The following is a 13,754-nucleotide window of genomic DNA, read 5'->3' on the forward strand; positions in this document are numbered from 1 at the left end:
ACTCCAGATTTATTAAACCAAGGCTTTTTAAAAAGTTGCAAAAATGTTGTACCCTTACTCCAGTAAAATGTGGTGGAGAAAGTGGACTATCATCAAGACAGAAGTGTAAGCCTTAAAGATGCACAAAATGTATCAAACACTGTGTGACATTTGACAACTTTAGCGAAGTGCAGACTCCTGCAAAACTGACTTCCCTGTAAAAAAAAAATCACACTCTATAGTTTAAATGTATGGTTAAACGTATCTTCAGGTTATGAAGATCTGAGGATAGACACTTTCTTATTCACTTTATGGACATGGTATATAGACAATGGATAATGTATAAGTGTGTGATTGAAACCTAAAGCATATAGACACATTATTATGACCACCAGTTAATATCCAGAGTAACTAATGTGTGCAGCACGGACAGCTGCTAGATGGGCTAGGAGTCACTCAATAAGGTCCTGGTAGTCTGTCACAGGTATCTGGAGCTATGCTGACTGCAGTGCATCCCACAGCTGATGGAGGGTGTGTAGGAGGGGGATCTGTACAGCGAACATGACGATCAACGTGGTCCCACAGATGCTCAATTGAGTTCAAGTCTGGGAAATTAAGGGGCCAGGGTAGTACTTGGAAGTCCTGGTCATGCTGATCCAACCAATGTTGGACATTTCTAGCTGTGTGATATGTCACATTGCCTTGCTGGAAGATCCCATCCTTCCCAGGGAGGACAATCAACATGTATGAGTGTATGTGATCTGCAAGGGTGGATTCATACCCAAATTTATTGAGAGTGTCTTCTAGATGGATGAGTGGGCTCAGAGAATGTCACACAAAAAACTCCCCAGACCTTAATGCTGCCACCACCAGCTTGCATTCTGTTGCAGGGTGTTTGTTCTCAGATGTTTCTCGTCTGACATGCCAACATCCACCTGTTGTTTTAGACACACATCTGGTAGGCCCCTGGTTCATTTTGGCTATGAGCTGCTCCAATATAGAGTGTTGGTCTTCCCTCGCGCACATTTGTAGAAAACGTCCACCTCTCACATCATGGCACATGATGCTCTGCAGTTTCCACGTCGTTTGCTCACAATAATGCCATTTATCTACTCACAATACACTTTCCCCACAGGGGCACACGAACATTCACTAACTGCGCAGTTTCAGAAATACTGCCAAACTTGGCCCACAAGCCAATAATCATCGCTTTTTGCAACTCTCATAAATTGCCCCTTTTACCCATGACAGTAACAAGGGATATGTGTGCAACGATACGTGACATCCTTCATGAGCTGCACGCTGCTGATGTTGAAAGTAGGAAGTGGTCATTATAATGTGACTCAACTGTGTATCTATCTAGGAGCCTCATTTTACAGTTCACATTTACAACTAATGTATAGTAAAGTAAAGAGTTAGGTGGTGTTCACATCAACGCTATTCATTTTCGTTCTACTCCCTGCTTGAAACAGGACGAATATAAAGGAAGTGGCAGATTCTGCACAGTTGACCCTGACAATGCTGAACAGAACTTGTTCACTATAATGTATTTATTTATTAAAGCAGCACTTTACAGACATTAGCGTCCCACTGTCTCCAATAGGGCTCACAATCTAAGTTCCCTATCAGTATGTCTTTGGAGTGTGGGAGAAAACCAGAGTGCCCGGAGGAAGCCCACACAGACATGGGGAGAACATACAAACTCCATGTAGATGTTGTCCTTAGTCGGATTCAAACCCAGGACCCCAGAACTGCAAGATACCAGTGCTAACCACTGAGCCACCATGCTGCCCATGGGTTGGGTTTAGGGATATGGAATTTGCAGGACTTTTTTCTGCACTATTTTAAATGAAACCTGTGACCAAGGCCCCAAGAACAGAGCCTCTGATGCAGATGTGAACTCAGTATTTTATAGAAAATACATTGAATTACTTGTACTGTAATGTATACCTGTGTTACACTTAGCATTACATTTAAAGGAGTTTTTCAGAAGTAGAATACTGATGACCTTTCTTAAGGATAGGATCATCAATATCTGATCAGTGCCCCCCCTTCCCCCCTGGGCCACAATACCCTGCACAGCCACTATACAATGAACGGTGCTGCGCTTGGTATGCTGTGAGGAGCGGTGCAGACTTTTTAAACAGCTGATTGTGGTGATGCTGTGCCTTAGACCCCCACTGATCAGATATGGATTATCTATCCTGAGGATAGGTCATCAATAGAGATGAGCGAACTTCTGTTTTAAGTTCGGCGTCTAAAGTTCAGCTTCCGGTTAGCGGAGGATCCCGATATGGATTCCGAATTCCGTTGTGGTCCGTGGTAGCGGAATCAATAATGACCATTATTGATTCCGCTACCACGGACCACAACGGAATTCGGAATCCATATCGGGATCCTCCGCTAACCGGAAGCCGAACTTTAGACGCCGAACTTAAAACAGAAGTTCGCTCATCTCTAGTCATCAATATTTTACTTGTGGAAAAATCCCTTTAAGAGTTGTATTTACTTCAATGCTTGTTCAATGCTTGTTCAGCTTGTATCATCTTTACACCATACACTCTACAGTAGGGAAAGATAAATATTAGAGATGAGCGAATCGAAGTTGACAAAGTGGAATTCGATCCGAATTTTAGCAAAAATTCCACTTGCACCAAATCCGAATTTTCTCACACTTCGTGGTAACGAATCGCATTTTTTCCTAAAATGGCTGCTGCACATGTTAGGACATGGAGAAAAGAACTCTGGGAATGAGGGATCACCCACAATGCCATGCATGCAGCCAATCAGCAGCCAGAAAGCCTTGTGATGTCACAGCCCTATAAATAGCCTCAACCATTTTGGATTCTGCCATTTTCCAGTATGCTTAGTGCAGGGAGAAATGTCAGCAGGCGCTAGGGACAGTGCTAGGAAAGACTTCATTGTGCTAAAAAAACGATTTACAAGTTCAGGGTGTAGGGAAAGGATAGGGAGGCATCATCCACACTATAAAAGGAGAACAGGGTGCAATAGAAGAGTGTACAGCCTGGGTAATAGGAGCGATTCTATTACACCTTGCTTTTAGGTTGTTTGCACTATATTATACATCACTAATTCCAGCAAACCTTGCTTGTGATTGGGGTGCAAGTTTTGTGATACAGCCATTTACGGGGTGTATTAATAGGAAAGATACGTACGTCCTATTAGCCTTTCTGCGTTTATTTTGAATTGTTTTACTTTTTTTTGTGGGGGGTTTGTTATTAGGAAAAAAAAGGGAAAAAAATGTCATAATTTCTGTTCAGCGATGAAGTTACATTGTACTACAGCCATTTACAGGGTGTATTAATAGGTAAGATACGTACGTCCTATCAGCCATCCTGCGTTGATTTTACATTGTTTTACGTTTTTTTTGGGGGGTGTATTAAAAAAATTCAAATATATATATGTACTACAGCCATTTACGTGGTGTATTAATAGGAAAGATACATACGTCCCATTAGCCGTTCTGCGGTGAATTGTGATAGTTATATTTTTTTTTGGGGGGTGTCAAAATATGAAAAAGAATATGTCTTAATTGCCATTCTGCAGAGAATTTTTTTATTTCGGGGGGGAGTTTATTAATCAGAAAAAATATATATGTCTTAATTGCCGTTCAGCGGTGAAGTGACATTGTACTACAGCCTTTTTGGGGGGGTATTATTTTAATTTAATTCTTTTATCATACAGTATGTCAGACAAACAGGCGACAGGCCCTTCAAAGGGAAAGGGCAGTGGCCAAAATGTTTCTGTCGCAGGCAGCAGAAGAAGGAAGGGGGGGGTGGCAGCAGTGTAAGACCTGAGCTCCCGGTGTCATCTAGCGGTCGTGTCTTGACCAGCAACCCAGCGGTGCTTGAATGGTTGACTCAGTCTTTGAGTTCGTTGTAAGTGACATCAGACACCCCCAGCCAAGAGTCGGTGGGTTCCTCTGACACGACGCTTAGTTGGCATGGCCCAGGAACAGGTCCTGTGCCCCCACCTATCCTGAAGCTTCCTCTGTCATTTTCAGTTCCCTCAGTGCGAGAAGTATTATATGCCGTAGGCTCGGCTCCACTTTTCAGCAAGGACGAGCTACTAGAGGACAGTCAGCAGCTACTGCCCAGCCAAGATCTGAAGGAGACATCCGCCGCTTCCTCCGGTAGGCAGACAAGTAGTGATGAGGAGACTCACGTGGAAGCAGGTGTTGCGAGCAGTCAGGCTCCTGGCCCTGAGACCGTTGAGGGGGACATCAGTGACTTGCAGAAAGTAGCGGATGATGATGATGATGTAGCCGATCGCACTTGGGAACCGGGTGAAGAAGGGGCTTCATCATTATCATCATCATCAGGAGAAGAGGGTGGCATCTTGCACGTGAGACAGCGGCTGAGCCAGCAGATGGCAGCGTGGCTGTGAGTCAGCAGGGTGGCAGCAGTGGTAGGTCGGGAGCCAAATGTGCCTGCGGTAGACCACCCACTTCGCAGGAGCCTACCGTCCCAGAAAGTAGCGGTGCAGGGGTTCAAGGAGGCAGCGGTAGCAGGCAGTCAGCACGGTTGGTGGGAAAATGGCATACTCAGTGGTGTGGCAATTTTTTGTTAGGCCGGCGGAGGCGGTGAACATGGCCATTTGCCGGATTTGTGGGCACAAGGTGAAGCGTGGCCAGGATGCCAATGTTGGCACCACGGCCCTGCATCAACACATGCAGCGTCACCATAAAGTGGCCTGGGAGAACCGTAGCTCCGATGTGGTAGTCCAGCCTGCCGCAACAACTGCTGCAATACCCAGTGGCACGCACCCAATTTCATGCAGTCAAGGTTCCATCACCTCAGCCGAAGGAAGCTGTCTGTCCTTCCCATCATCTGCTGGTCCTGATGCTCCTGCTCCTCCTCTTCCTACTCCTCATCAGTCATTCCATCAGCAATTGATCACCAAAGCGATAGCCAAGAGACAACAGTATGTGTGCACTAATCCAACGGCGTAGAAGCTGAACGCGCTCCTGGCCAAATTGCTGGTGCTGCAGTCCCTCCCTTTCCAAGGGGTGGACTCTGCACCTTTCAGAGAACTTATGGCTTTTGCCGAGCTAAGGTGAAGAGTCACAAGCCGTCATTTCTTTGCCAAAAAGGCAGTACCAGCCCTGCACACATATGTAGAACAGAAGGTGGGCCAGTCCTTGAGCCTGTCGGTGTAAGCCAAAGTGCACAGGAGCGCCGACATGTGAAGCTGTAACTACGGTCAAGGACAATATATATCCTTTACGGCCCACTGGGTAAATGTGGTTCCTGCCCAGCCACACCTGCAACTTGGCCAGGTAACCCAGCTTCCGCCTCCACGTTCTCACGCCGTTAGTCTTGCGACAATGTCCGCCTCTGCCTCCTCATCCTCCACCGTGTCCACAGCCTCCACTGCAGGGACAATTCACAGTGCCCCACCAGCATACCACATGTGCAGAGCACGGCGGTGTCACGCTGTTCTGCACCTAGTTTGCCTCGGCGAACAGAGTCACACAGGGGAGGAACTGCTCCGTGTCCTTCATCAAGAAATCGAATCCTTGCTTTCTCCTTGAAAGCTCTAAATCGGAACCATGGTGACCGACAACAGGAAGAACATGGTGTCGGCGCTGCGTCAAGGAGGGCTGAGCCATGCGCCCTGCATGGTGCACCTTGTTTAATCTGGTTGTAAAGCGGTTCCTGAAGTCTTCTGCCCATCTGCAAGACATCCTGAAAACAGCCAGGAAACTTTGCATGCACTTCAGCCACTCGTATACCACAAAGCACACCATCCTTGAGCTGCAGCGGCAGAACAGCATCCCCAACATAGGCTGATATGCGACTTTTACTCCCGTTGGAATTACACCCTCCATATGTTAGACCGACTATTTGAAAAGAGAAAGGCCATAAACGATTTCTTGATGATACAGGCGGAGAAAGGTACTCCCCTGTGTAACTTTGATTTTAGCCAGTGGCAGATCATGCGTGACACTTGACGTTTGCTCGGGCCCTTTAAGGAGGCCACTTTATTTGTCAGTCGCCAGGACTACCGGATGAACAACGTCATTCCACTGATTCATGTCCTGGAACAGATGCTGCTAAATCTGGCTGGACAGGGGACAGGAGATGTGGCGACTACATCTCACGGCCACATGAGCCCTGTGGGGCTGAACTACAGGAGGAGGAGGAGATAGGACATTCAAGCACAAGCAATGTGTAGAGAAATGGGTGGTTTATCTACACAGGTGACAGAAAAGGAGGAGCAGGAGCATCAAGAGGAGCTACAGGGTGATCAGGAAGAAGAGGCAGAGGACCCAGACACAACGTGGAATTATGCAGTGGAGATGGAGGCAGGGAGTCCCTCTGAGTCATCTGCGCAAATGGCCGGATGCATGCTCACTTGCTTGCGTAGTGACAGCCGAATTGTCACCATTCGCCAGAGGGATGACTACTGGCTCTCCATCATGTTAGACCCTCGCTCCCAGTCCAAAATGGAGGCCTTTTTCACAGCCGCTGACAGGGAGGACAAATTGAACTGCTATCGAGACATCCTATGTAGTCAGTTGGCTGCTGCTTTTGTGCGCCATCTCCCATCCTCACGCAGGTCTGACCGAGGGGCCCTCTGTGCTTACGTTCCACTGCCATAGCTGCTGGGGGGAGTGGGGGGGGGGGCACGAGCAGTACCAGCTCCATCAGCAGCAACTTTAATCTAGAGTCGCTGATGAGCAGTTTTCTTCACCCACCTACTGAAGAAACTACTCACCAGCAGCAGGTAGACATAGAGCAGAACCTGAACCATCAGGTTGTGGCATACTTGGAGTGCACCCTGCCACCCCACATCAAAGATCCCCATGACTACTGGGCAGCCAAACTCGATTTGTGTCCGCAACCAGCCGAGTTTGCCCTGGACAAAATGTAGAGGAACTGACATTTGTGAAAATGAATCAGGCGTCAGCCAGGATTTTCAAACACCAATGCCTGATGCATCAGACTAGACAATCCATGGTGCCACACCAACACTTTGTCAAAATAGACCTGTTTCTTCTGGCTACCTGCTTCAGCTACTATTCTGATGCTGCCACCCACCTTATTCCTCACCTGTTGCCAGGTGCTCCTACTGTCAGCCACCATCTTCAGCTGGCACTGGTATTGCCCCCCGCCTACCCACTCTGTCACTGGTCCACTCTGTGGTCTCCTCATGCTGCTGCCACATCACCACTCTGTGGTCTCCTCATGCTGCTGCCACATCACCACTAGGTCACTGGGCCACTCTGTGGACTCCTCATACTGCTGCCACTTCTCCACTCTGTGGTCTCCCCATGCTGCTGCCACCTCAACACTATATCTCTGGGCCACTCTGTGGTCTCTTCATGCTGCTGCCACATCACCACTCTGTGGTCTCCTCATGCTGCTGCGACCTCAACACTATGTCTCTGAGCCACTCTGTGGTCTCCTCATGCTGCTGCCTCCTAGGGTTGCAACGATTCATCGATGTAATCAATGCAAAAAATCCTCGAGATTCATTTAAATCACGTGAACACGGAGCGTGAGTGAAGAGAAGCCTCTCACTCACCGCTCTGTGGCCTCCCATCTGCACTGCGTGGCCAGGGCCTTACGTGCACACATCGTCAGTGTGCTGGCTGATGCTGTGTGCGACATCAGGTCTCGCCCAGTGCATGCCGGGAAGTGGGAAGAAGATGCGGTCCATCTCCTGCGGACTCCATGTCATCGCACTGCCAGGAAAGGTATTGGATGGAAATGGCATGGAGGAGCTGATGGCGCTGGGGAACATGGATGGAAATGGCATAGAAGGGCTGATGGCGCTGGGGGACATGCCAATGGATGGCATGATGGCACTGGGGGAAGAGGACATGGAAATGGATGGCATGGAATGGCAGATGGCAATGGGGACATGGCATGGAGGGGCTGATCTCATGGCACTGAGGGAGTGGGAGACATAGTGGATGGCATGGAGGCACTGGGGGAGGGGGACAGATGGCAATGGAGGCACTGGGGGAGGGGGACATTGCAATGAATGGCATGGAGGCACTGGGGGGAGGACATGGCAATGGATGGCATGGAGGGGCATATGGCACTGGGGGAATGGGGACATGGCATGGAGGGGCTGATCTGATGGCACTGGGGGAGTGGGGGACATGGTGGATGGCATGGAGACACTGGAGATGGCAATGGAGGCACTAGGGGATGGGGACATGGCAATGGATGGCATGCAGGCACTGGGGGAGGAGGACATGGCAATGGATGGCATGGAGGGGCAGATGGCACTGAGGGAGTTAGGGACATGGCATGGAGGGGCTGATCTGATGGCACTGGGGGAATTGGGGGACATGGCATGGAGGGGCTGATCTGATGGCAGTGGGGGAAATCACATGGCAATGGATGGCATGGAGGCACTGGGGGACATGGCAATGGATGGCATGGAGGGGCTGACGGCGCTGGGGGAGTGGAGCTGAAGGCACTGGGGTGGGGGAGAGCCAAAGGCACTGGGGGAACGGAGCTGATGGTACAGGGGGGGAGATGATGGCACTGGTGGATAGTGGAGCTGATGGCACTGGGGGGAACTGATGCATTTGGGCTGATCGCACAAGTGGGAATGAAAGGTGATGGCAGGGGGTCTGATGAGTTTTTATAAAGGAAAACAGTCTATTAATAATTTTTTTCTTATTAGAGTACTCGAATAATCGGTAGAATACTCGATTGCTAAAATAATCGTTTGCTGCAGCCCTACTGCCACTTCACCACTCTGTGGTCTCCTCATGCTGCTGCCACATCACTACTATGTGACTGGGCCACTCTGTGGTCTCCTTATGTTGCTGCCACCTCACCACTATGTCATTGGGACACTCTTAGGACTTCTTATGCTGTTCCCACCCTCCCCACTTCATGACTGGGCCACTATTTTGCCTTTTTGGTGTGTCAGAAGGAAGGAAAAATGAGACGCACAATGGATCCTGTCTATGTAGCAGCTGTAAGGCCTGTATGGTCCCATCAGAATTGGCTTATGATTTGGTAGCCAAAAGCAGGAGTGCGTACAAAACACAAAAGACATGGAAATATTCTATTCACGTGTCATCTCTGTTTTGGATCCACTCCTGTTTTTTGGGCTTTTGCAATACTGATGGATTACTGACCAAATGCTGACCGAGTGAAGGCTGATGCTCAACAGACAGGATCCGTTTTTCAGAGTTATTGTTCTGACGGATCAGAGGATGGGCAAAATAATCAGTGACGTCAACACAAACTTACTGCTGACATCCTCTCCACTCTGTCGGGGGGGCTTTACTTGTATAAGCTTTTAATAGAACAGGTTCTGTAGACATCTATGTGGAATCAGCTGACGACAGTGTAAAAGGAGTGCGCTTCTTCTTGACGCTAACATTGACCTATTAGGCTGAGTTCACACTTGAGTTATTTGGTCAGTTTTTGCACCGTAATTGCCCAAATAAGTGAAAATGTGCAGTGATTCTAAGAGCGACGCCTGTCTTGTGCGTGTCATACTGACTCACAGTATTGTTTCAATACCACAGCAGACTCCCTATGCATGTTACTGCAAGGCACAGTGTTCTACACCACTATACAGGCTCTCTGCAGCCAGGAAATAGCTGTTTTTTAAAGCTATTGGCCACAAATAAATTCGGATTGAAACAAATCTTTTCGGAAAATTTGGCGAACCGACCGGATCGTCTCTACTAAATACCATAAGGATGAATTAAAGGGGTTGTGCAACCTAGGAGCTGACAAAACCAATGGTCATAATCTGTGCCCAATTAAAACAAAAAAATGAATCTGCCCACACTTCCACTATTTCTGTGCCTGACCGGAAGAGGTCTGGTCCCGTGACAGTTGTGGCCAATCACTGACCTCAGTGGCACACATGCTAGAACGGCATGTCATGCCAGTGACATGCTAGTGAAGTGTTGTTCCAGCCCATGTGAGTATTGAGGCCAGTGACTGGCCACAGCAATCACAGGACCAAGCAACTTCTGGTCAGGCAGGATCAGGAAGTGACCAGGAATGGGGCAGCAATGTAGTATCGACATGACTTGCGGACAGGTTAGTTGGTTTAATTTTAATTGTGCACTGGTTACAACCATTGAGGTTGTCGCTCCTGTCCCATTTATCTAAATAGCATATATAAAAAAATAAAAAGAAAGGTGAGTAGGCCAGATAGTACTATCTAGTACAGTACAGTTAGGATTGTTTTGGCACTCATAGTAGCATTTACAGATGAAGTAAATGCCAGCTTGACTGCTACATTGTGCTACAGAGTTATTATAATGTGTCTACACTATTTCCATAGAGCAGCAGTCATTGCAAAGCAACAGCTATGCCAATAGCATAGATATACTAACTGATGTTATATGCCAAATGATTAGCACCTGCGTCATCTGTACGATAACACATTGCGAATGCAGCTTAATGATCAAGGCCAATCAATAGTGGAGGTGCATCTGAATGGGGTTTGCAGGAATCCACACACATTCTGCAGAAACAACCATATTCCAATGGGGAAAATCTACAGTATTTACAGTACAAGGAAAGTGGAGGAGATTTTTGAAATCTTATCCACATGCTTCAAGGAAAACCCACAGCATTAACTGATTTGCTCTGCAGGTCAATTGTTACTGCAAGGTTTTCAACCATTCCAATACAAAGGTTGAAAGCAGCAAAAGAAATGATGGGGTCCCAGCAGCAATTCTGTTATAAAACCAACCCATTTAGGCCAGTTTTTGTGGTAGCAGTTTTCTCCAAATCCACTTTCGCTTTTTCATAGCGGACCTGCCATATGTGGCATAAATGTTGCACATTTTTCACAGCAGAATTGCATCTGAAAAATCCACAGCGCTTTACAGTACCAGCAAAACTGAATCTTCTCTTAATGCTGTGTATATTTATCAATTTCCACTTAGGATTTCATCCTTTGCAAGACATATTTGGCGGGAAATTCTGCTGCGGAAACACAGAAAAATCTACCCTATGTGGCCATACCCTAAAGGTTTGGCTAAACCAGTAGGTGCGTGTGTACAAAAGGCATATTCTGTGTTTCCAAAAGTATTATAAAAGCAACTAGCTTAAAAAGCTGGCCATACCCTTTAGACAACTGTCAGCCTAACTCTCAAGCAGCTGAAAGCTATCTCTTCTGTCTCCGTACATATACATGTACGGCTCAGCTCATGCATGTTCAACTTGTTTTTCCCGTTCTGAATGGGCAGAGTGGAAAAAGCTGCTGCCAGACACTTATTTTGGCAGCTTATCACCCTCAGACACAATAAATGGAGCAAAGTTAGATTAGGGAATATGAAAGGCCACAATAAAAAGATGTATTTATAAGGAGCACCTAAAATAGTGGTTGTTGGGAGTTAACCTGGTTGTCTGGGGTAGCGAATTCCAGAGAATTGGTGCAGTTCAAGTGAAGTCTTAGAGATTATGAAGGATGCCGTAGACAGATGCCATGGCATCCATCACCATAGAGTTCCACTGTAAAAAAAAAAAAAAAGCGTATACATTAACGTATTCATTTTTTGCTGGACTGTGCAGGATGGAAACGCATAGTGTACTACACTTTTGCATCCCATTTTTCCCTGCCAACATATACATTAAACGTAGGGTAAAAACGTGATGTGATCCGTGAAATGTGATGGGAAGAGGGATTAATAATGATTTAGAGTAATCAAGACGAGAATGGATCAGAGCCACAACAAGAGTTTTTGCTGTACAGGGTGGATTCTGAGATGTTTCTAAAGTTCAGGCACCAGCAGCAGGGGGATGCAGGGGGTGAAGAAAAAGATCTGAGTCAAACATAACCCCAACACAACAGCATGCTGCCTAGGAGTTATGGTAGTGCCACAAACTAAGATTGAAATATAAGGTTTCTTTAGGTTAGTAGATGGTGGAAATGTAAGCCATGTACCGGGGTGGGCTCCCCAGGATACAGCGAAGTCACGAACAAGGAAAACAACTCCACCACCAGCTTTTGCCAAAACAGAATTTTACTTAAACGTGGTAATGAACACAACCACAAATGCTAGGAACACACAATAAATTTACATACACCCAGCCCGAAGGCTGAGACCCTTGTGCTGCATAGCACGGCGCCCTCTGATGGATACAGGAGGAAAGAGGGGTAATTTACCTACTGGCGGGCATGACTAAACTGCCACAACCTAAAAAACAAGAATAACTGTATGGGTGTGTGGTGCGGCCACCGGTGGAGCACAACAGCTTACAATCTTACAAAGCTCTACTGTATTCCCCCTCCCATAACTGGTCCTGTAGCACGTGCCTGAGTATTCCTTCTGAGCAAAACGCCAGCCTGGCTTGAGTTTGTGGGAAGTTTATCAGCTCTCCAGTGTGAAATGTCACTTTAAGTTATGGAGTCCTTGCAATGAACAGCCAACAACACTTATGGCCTGACACAAACAGAGACCCTATCTAATTAACTACAGGTGCGTGCACGATCTTACCGACCCGGGTCTGCTCTGCCTCAGCTGGTGACTCAGAACTGAACAAATGCTTCTCCAACAAGCATGCGGTCCTGCAGTGTATGTAGCTTTGCTCCTCAGCTCTCATCAGCGTTCCTGGAAGCAATCCTCGTTCATCTGGACAGGATCAGGGTCTTGGACACAATCAGCTTCACTTAGCTGAAGCTCTAGTCACTGAGGGATGCCCTCACACCTGGATGCCGTCGGATCCTCTGCTCACACAGTTCCTCAGTCTCAGCTCCCTCTAAGATGGCTGCTCTCTTTCTCTTCCTCTCCAGGCTCTGTGTAAATCCACCTTTCATGAATATGGAAATATATGCAGTCTGTTAGCTGTGTTTAGGAAACAGTGGCATCTTGTGGCCAAACAGCAGATTGTCAGTCTAGATCATTTAATTTAATCTACACAAACAGTGTTCAGACAAGGAGAGCCGTTTCCCCATCTCACAGAAACACAAAGAGCTCACTTTTTGAAAGGTTCTGTTTCAAATGAAGAGAAGACAGGATGATAGAAACAGTGAACATTCATGAATGTTTTGTAGTAGTGCAGGATGGAATAGATTAGTAGGGAAAGAAACAATCAGAATATGCAAATTACCATGTTGCAATTCAAATACTTTCCTTCCCTACCAATCAACTTACTTCATTGTGATCACATCTTAATGCCACATAACGGGATATAGTAAGGATTAAGCTATAGTCTGAAACTCGTTGACTGGCTGACCACAACAGTTTATTGGGACTAGGGCTGCAGCTATCGATTAATTTACTAATCAAGTATTCTACTAATTAATCCAATGATTAATTGAGTACTCTAATAAGAAAAAACAAATTAAAATAAAGTTTTCCATAAAAATTTATGAGTCACCTCTGCCATCAGTCCCCACCGCCATAAGCCCCCCTCTATTCCATCAGCCCCCCATGCCATTAGCTCCTCCTCCAGTGCCATCAGTTACCCCCCAGTGCCATCAGTTCCCCCTCCTCCATTGACATCAGTTCCTCCCCCAGTGTCATAAGTTCCTCCCCCAGTGTCATCAGTTCCTCCCCCAGGCCATCAGCTTCCCCCCAAAGCCATCAGCTCCCCCATGCCATCAGTTCACCCACTCCCCCTCCTAACCATCAGTCGTCAACACCAGTCCAATCAAATACTTACCTTACATGCACTACAGCGTGGTGCCAGCGGGAGACCACGGAGCAGTGAGTAATATCACTCATGCTCCATGGTCACATGGTACAAATGAATCCTCGATAACAAAATTTGCATCAAGGATTTTTTTGTGTCGACAGACGTAATTGT

The 13,754-nt window shown here is 47.0% G+C and overlaps 2 protein-coding genes across 2 annotated transcripts in view; one reads left to right on the forward strand and one right to left on the reverse strand.

Annotated features, from left to right (window-relative positions):
• IDUA (alpha-L-iduronidase) overlaps window positions 1-13,754 on the reverse strand; it is a 249,301-nt gene that overhangs the window by 125,852 nt on the left and 109,695 nt on the right. The gene's annotated exons all lie outside the window — the stretch shown is intronic.
• Window positions 1-13,754, forward strand: part of SLC26A1 (solute carrier family 26 member 1) — a 93,907-nt gene that overhangs the window by 734 nt on the left and 79,419 nt on the right. The window lies entirely within an intron of this gene.

This window comes from Bufo bufo, chromosome 2, assembly GCF_905171765.1.
Source record: "Bufo bufo chromosome 2, aBufBuf1.1, whole genome shotgun sequence".
Lineage (NCBI taxonomy): Eukaryota > Metazoa > Chordata > Amphibia > Anura > Bufonidae > Bufo > Bufo bufo.